Genomic DNA, 6,339 nt, shown 5'->3' with positions numbered 1-6,339 from the left:
GAGAGGGAGAGAGAGAGAGAGAGAGAGAGAGAGAGAGAGAGAGAGAGAGAGAGCGAGGAAAGAAAAGTAAAAAACTGGAACGAAAAATAATAACGAACATGAAAAACAGAAAGGAGAGCAATGTAGGGAAGGACTGAGATAGAAGGAAGTAAACGAAAAACCGAAACTGAGAAAGAACATGACTAAACCAGAGTTAACTACAGAGGAAGGAGATAAAGAACAGGATAAAGAATAAGAATCTAAAGACTAAAGGGTCAAGATGTTAAGTGGGTACAGGTGTAGTAGAGTGGCAGGCCGCTCCACCTTGCTACATCACGCCTCCTACTCTTTATGGTGATGTTGAGTATGATGGTACTGATGAGGGTGATGCAAGTCAGTTCTGATGATAACCCAACTTCATCACGCCTCCAACATTTTATATAGCTTGTGAGACAATACTGGAGTACGTAGCAGCACACAGGAAGTACAGATAACAGGAGGCCTATTGGCCAATAACGAGGTTATCTGTTGCGGAAGCAACTGATTCTAAAGATATAACCAACTTGTATGAAAAAAGAATAGACGAAGGCTCTCCTCTCACCGCACACCCTCCGGATAACGGCAGAAAAAAAACAAAAATAACGATAAAACGGCCATACCACGTTGAGTACACCGCTTCCCGTAAGATCAGCGAAGTTAAGCAACGTTGGGTCTGGTTAGTACTTGGATGGGTGACCGCCTGGGAACACCAGATGCTGTTGGCATAACGTTCTCCCTACGTGTCAAGTGGGGTTGGTGGAGGATTAGTGCCCCTCCCTGTAAAACAATTAACTCTTAAGCCCTTGGTCACCCCGTCTGGGATACATGGCGTCTGGCAATGAATGAATGAATATTGGTGAAAACAACCATATATTTTCATATGGAAAAAACTAACAGCAAATTTTATCGTGTGTACAATTTCTGATCTATAATTCTGAAAATATGATCCTATAAAATCGCAGAATTTTCTCATATATAAGTACAGCAAAATTTTGTACTGGTATTAATATTAATCTGATTGAAGAGTTTAAGAATAATAGTCGGAGAAATTTGACCACATGGAAAGGATGGAGAACGAAAAACTGACTAGAGGAATGTATGTGACTGAGGTGGAAGGGGAGACTGGCAAGGAAAGACTAAGGATAAGATGAAAGGAAATAAGTAGAAGAATGTATGAGAGTAGGTGATGTGAGTTGGAGAAAGGGAACGGTAGGGGACAGGACGAAATGGAGGAGAAGGCGTACAAAAGGTACTGACTCCAGCAACCTCTGTATTTCTTCTCTTTTATGCTTCTGTACGGAATCATGCCAAGTGTGTTTTTCGCTGAACTAAGAATAATTTCATTCGTACTAAATGCTCTGAACTCTCTTGACCCAGATTCTTCCTGCTCCTTCTGACGTCTTCACAAAAAACTTACTACCAATTTTATTTGAATATCCTTCCTTCCTGCAGACTATTTTTAAGTCGTTCGTAATAAAAACCCTTAGATCTATTCGTCATTTACGTCTGTTAGCAGGTTGTGAGAAAATGGGATATCACAATAAAGAAACAAAAGAAAAACTGAAGTAAATATGGAAAGACGGGAAGGGAGCAAGAGGTAAAGAGAAATAACGAACAAATGGGTAAGGAAAGAAGAGAGAGCAGAATGACCAGAAGAAAGGAAGAAAAAAGGGCGAGAGGAAAGGGTGACAGAGGAAGAAGTTAAACCATGAAAAAGTACGAGAAAGAAGAAATATGGAAATAAACAAGAAAGAAAACGCGAGAAAGAATATGGGAAAATACGAAATGTAAAATAGGAAAAAAACGAGGAAAAAGAAACATACAGGAAAATGGAGTAAAAAAAGTAGTAGGAAAAATGGACTCTGTGAACTCAATACATCTGTAGTGGAGTGACAGCTGGGTTGGGTTTTCTTTTTCTCGCATCCTACCTCTCTTGCAGCTTGTGACGTAATAGTGACTGGGTCGTACTTATAAAGGATCCTAACTCTCTTGAAGCTTGTGATGAAATATTATGGTGGCTTTTGGTCGTATTTATAAAGGGTCCTAACTGTCTTCAGTCTGTGATGTAATATAGTAGAGAAGAAAGAAAAGGCGAAAGAAAATGAAAGATAGAATATGAAACAAAGGGAACCTCACTGGAAAAAGGAACGAAAAAAAGACGAAAAATAAAAGAAAAATGAACCGTCAAGATTACAGGTCGAACGCAAGACACTTTTTTGATTCTCATGCCACTAAACCCTATGTTTCCTTTACTCCTACTGCTCCAGTTGCCTTATTACTGTTAAATTGCCCCTAAAAGGGAAGAAAGTGTAATGGGAGTCGGTAAAACAGAGAAGGTAAGAAAAGAATGAATAATAAAGCAGAAGAGGAAAATTAAAGAAAAAAGATTGAGAAAGGAGAGACAGATATGTGAACAACAACAGACAAATGATGAATAAAGTAACCAAGGAAGGAAGAAAAGGAGAACGAAGAGAAAAGGGAAATACAGAAGAGGAGGTTGGATTACATGGTGAAGCTTTGAACCCGATTAAGGTGTAGTCGAATCTCAGGCCGCTCCACCTTACTTCACCTCGCCTTCTACCTCTCTTGTAGCTTGTGATGATGTAATATAATGCCCATATCTAAGATGCTGATAAGGATAATGGAGGTGATGGCGATGATGATAACAGTGGTGATGATGGCGCTGGTGGTGATGATGATTAAACTGATGGAAATTAAGTTTGATGAGATGTTAATTGAATGGATGTTAATGATGATGATGATGATGATGATGATAATAATAATGGTGTAGCGGTGGTGGTGTAGTGCTAGTGATGGTGGTGGTGATGTTGTTGGTGATGTGCAACAGCTTAGTACTGATGATGATAACCTTGTTTCATTTCATCTCTTACCTGTCTGGTAGCTTGTGATGCTCTAATATTGTGGACAATGAAGGAAGGAAGTAAGAGAGAAACTAAAGCAGTATAGATGAAAGGAAATGGGAAACAAAGAATCACTAGGAATAAAACGGTAATAAATGGAAAAGGAAAAGTCAGACTTAATAAGGATAATATCAATGAATTGGAGATGGAAAGGTCAAAGTAAAACAAAGCAAGCAGTGGAAAAAAAAAAAAAGAAAAAAAGGACAGGCATAAAGGTTAAAATTAATTACAATCAAAAGTTTTTTTTCTTTTTGTCTCCTGTTTCTTAGTAAAACGAGAGGAAGGACCAAAATATAAGAGGTATAGGCGAAAAATAAAGAATGACTATAAAGAATAAAAAAAATAATAGGAACCATTAGCGTATCCTGATTCAAATTCCAGACACCTTTATTAGAGTCCTAGACCGCTCCGCTGTACTTCACCTTGGCTACCACAGTCTTTGTTGCTTTATTGCTGTAATATAGTGACGAAAAATGAGAGGGGAGGAGCAGGAAAATATAAGAGAGAGAACAATGAAAGAAGAAAAAAGATAAGGTATAAAATGGGTAAAGGAAGGTAAAAAAAAAAGAAAAAAAAAAGAAAAGGCAAAAAAGTAAGAAAGGCAAAGGAAGCTTGAATATTAAACAGAACTGGGAGAAAAAATGAAATAAAAGTGAAATATCTGAATGTGAACGAGAAAGGCTGAAAAGAAAGATAATTAGGTAGAAATGGTGAAGGTGGGTAACGATGATGATGATGAGGTAAGTGAGATGATGTTCGCGATGCTGAGAATGATGATGATGATGATGACGATGATGCAGGTCAGCGTTGGTGATAGTAATTTTACTTCATTTCACCTCCTACGTCTTATAGCCTGTGCTCCTGTAATATAATGGAAGTGGAAAGGAGGACGAAAGAGAAAGAAAAATAGGGGAAAATGATGATGATGATTTTGGAGTGGAGAGGTATATGAGATAGGGGTGTGTGAGTTGGAAGCAGGGCAGTGAAATGGCTGGGGATAGGGCGACGTGGAGGCGATTTGTTCATGGCCACCCCGTACGGAATTGAGGCGTCTGGCAATAGATAGATAGATAGACAGATAGATAGATTTACCGGTGTACCATAATGAAAAGAAAGAAATACAAAACAAAAGAAAAATGAGTTTATCAGTGAGGTAAGTACCAGAGAATCGGAGATAGTACGGAGAAGGCAAAAAGGAGAGGGGAATGAAAAGGTAAAAGAAACGAGTAAAAAAAAGAATAAGAGAGGAGAATTAGCGAAAAAACAAGAACACACACACACACACACACACACACACACACATTAATCCTGCATACGGCCTTGCTTAGACCCTTCACTCCTATGACATAAAGCCTGGAGCATCTCTAGCAGAGGTTCTGTCCATCAATAGCTGAAGAATTTTGGATGCCAGATACTGAATCACCGTACAACTGAGATTCGAGTGGAAAAAAAACAAATATCACACCACACTACATCATACTACACCACAGAAGAAAGAAGAACGGGAATAAAGCAACACGTGAAATAAATAAGGGGGAAAGAATGAAAAATAGAAATACTAATGAAAATGAAGGATAAATGGTAAGATGTCCATACGGTCCACCTGTGCTAGAGTCCTAGGCCGCTCCATCTTACCTCATCTCGCCTCCTACCTCTACTGTAGGTTATGACACGGTAATGGACACACAATGGGGGAAAGAACATTCGTAAAGGTGACCTAAAAGAGAAGATGGGAATAGCAATGAAAAAAGGAAAGACAAATATGCAGGAAAAAACTAGATTAAAAAATACGAAAGACAGGAAAGAAAGAAAACGAGCACTTCAATGACAGAAAGCGAGTGGAAAAAAAAAAAAAAAAGAAGAAAGAAATTGATACTAAAATTTTTTTTTTAGATGAATACAGTGAAGAAGAACAGTGTAAGTTAAGGAGAAAAGATAATATGAGGTGGAAAAGAGAAATTATAGGAGACTGGAATGAAGAGAAGAGAATGAAGGCGAAATTTTTAAGAAATTAGGATGGGGACAGTGAGAAAGGAAACAATGAACGAAAGAACAGAGAAAAGGACAAAAGGAGGAAAATTAGAAATAAAAAGAAAAAAGTGGGATGGATAAAAAATAAAAAAGAAGCGCTCATGTGAATATGGGTCGAACTGAAGAAACCTTCGTTAGAATCTCAGGCCGCTCCACCTTACTTCACCTTGGCTTCTACATGTCTTGTTGCTTTATTACTGTAGTATAGTAACGAAAGGAAGGAGAGAGAGAGAGAGAGAGAGAGAGAGAGAGAGAGAGAGAGAGAGAGAGAGAGAGAGAGAGAGAGAGAGAGAGAGAGAGAGAGAGAGAGTACAATTCAAAGAAATTTCGAATCAGGAAAGAAAAGGCTAAGGGAGAGAGAGAGAGAGAGAATCTCAGCTGATGGCATGAACTCGGTACACCAGGTCCTGTAGTAGAGTCCCAGGCCGCTCCATCATGCTTCATCTCGCCTCCTACCTCTCCTGTAGCTTGTGATGCTGGAAAATAATGGACAAATACAAGAAGAAGCTGAAAGAATGGACCAGGTAAGAAAAAAGACAATGAATGAAAGACATGGAAAGAGAAAGAAAATGAGACCGTAAAAATGAGTGGATGAATAAAAGGAAGAAGAAAAATGTGAGGAAAGTTAAGGACAGATCACGGGAGATGGAAAAGAAATGATTAGAAACTGGGATGTAGGGAAGATAATAAAGTAGAGAGAACTAACAATTAAGAAAGGGAAAAACAAGAAAGAGGAAAGAAACAATGAAGAACAGAAAAAGGGTAAAGAAGGAAAATTAAAAAGTAATGAAAAGGGGAAATTAAAAAAAATAATAGAATTAAAGAGAAACCTGGGAGAGAGTACGGGTCGAACTGGAGAAACCATTGTTAGAATCTCAGGCCGCTCCACCTTACTTCACCTTGGCTCCTACATGTCATGTTGCTTTATTGTGGCAAAGTAGTGGGGAGAGAGAGAGAGAGAGAGAGAGAGAGAGAGAGAGAGAGAGAGAGAGAGAGAGAGAGCGAGGAAAGAAAAGTAAAAAACTGGAACGAAAAATAATAACGAACATGAAAAACAGAAAGGAGAGCAATGTAGGGAAGGACTGAGATAGAAGGAAGTAAACGAAAAACCGAAACTGAGAAAGAACATGACTAAACCAGAGTTAACTACAGAGGAAGGAGATAAAGAACAGGATAAAGAATAAGAATCTAAAGACTAAAGGGTCAAGATGTTAAGTGGATACAGGTGTAGTAGAGTGGCAGGCCGCTCCACCTTGCTACATCAAGCCTCCTACTCTTTATGGTGATGCTGATTATGATGGTACTGATGAGGGTGATGCAGGTCAGTTCTGATGATAACCCAACTTCATCACGCCTCCAACATCTTATA

At 38.7% G+C, this 6,339-nt stretch overlaps 1 non-coding gene across 1 annotated transcript; it reads left to right on the top strand.

Moving 5' to 3' along the window:
• The first annotated feature begins 624 nt into the window (after positions 1-624).
• On the top strand, positions 625-743 carry LOC145401557 (5S ribosomal RNA). The gene has a single exon (XR_013897645.1). It is a non-coding gene; the product is annotated as a 5S ribosomal RNA (ribosomal RNA).
• Positions 744-6,339: the final 5,596 nt, after the last annotated feature.

The sequence above is a fragment of the Coenobita brevimanus genome, chromosome 55 (genome assembly GCF_032717465.1).
Source record: "Coenobita brevimanus isolate Jiangsu-jjx chromosome 55, ASM3271746v2, whole genome shotgun sequence".
In the NCBI taxonomy this organism is placed as follows: domain Eukaryota; kingdom Metazoa; phylum Arthropoda; class Malacostraca; order Decapoda; family Coenobitidae; genus Coenobita; species Coenobita brevimanus.
Note: the sequence above shows the minus strand (reverse complement) of the source record. Positions and strands in the feature narration are given on the sequence as shown.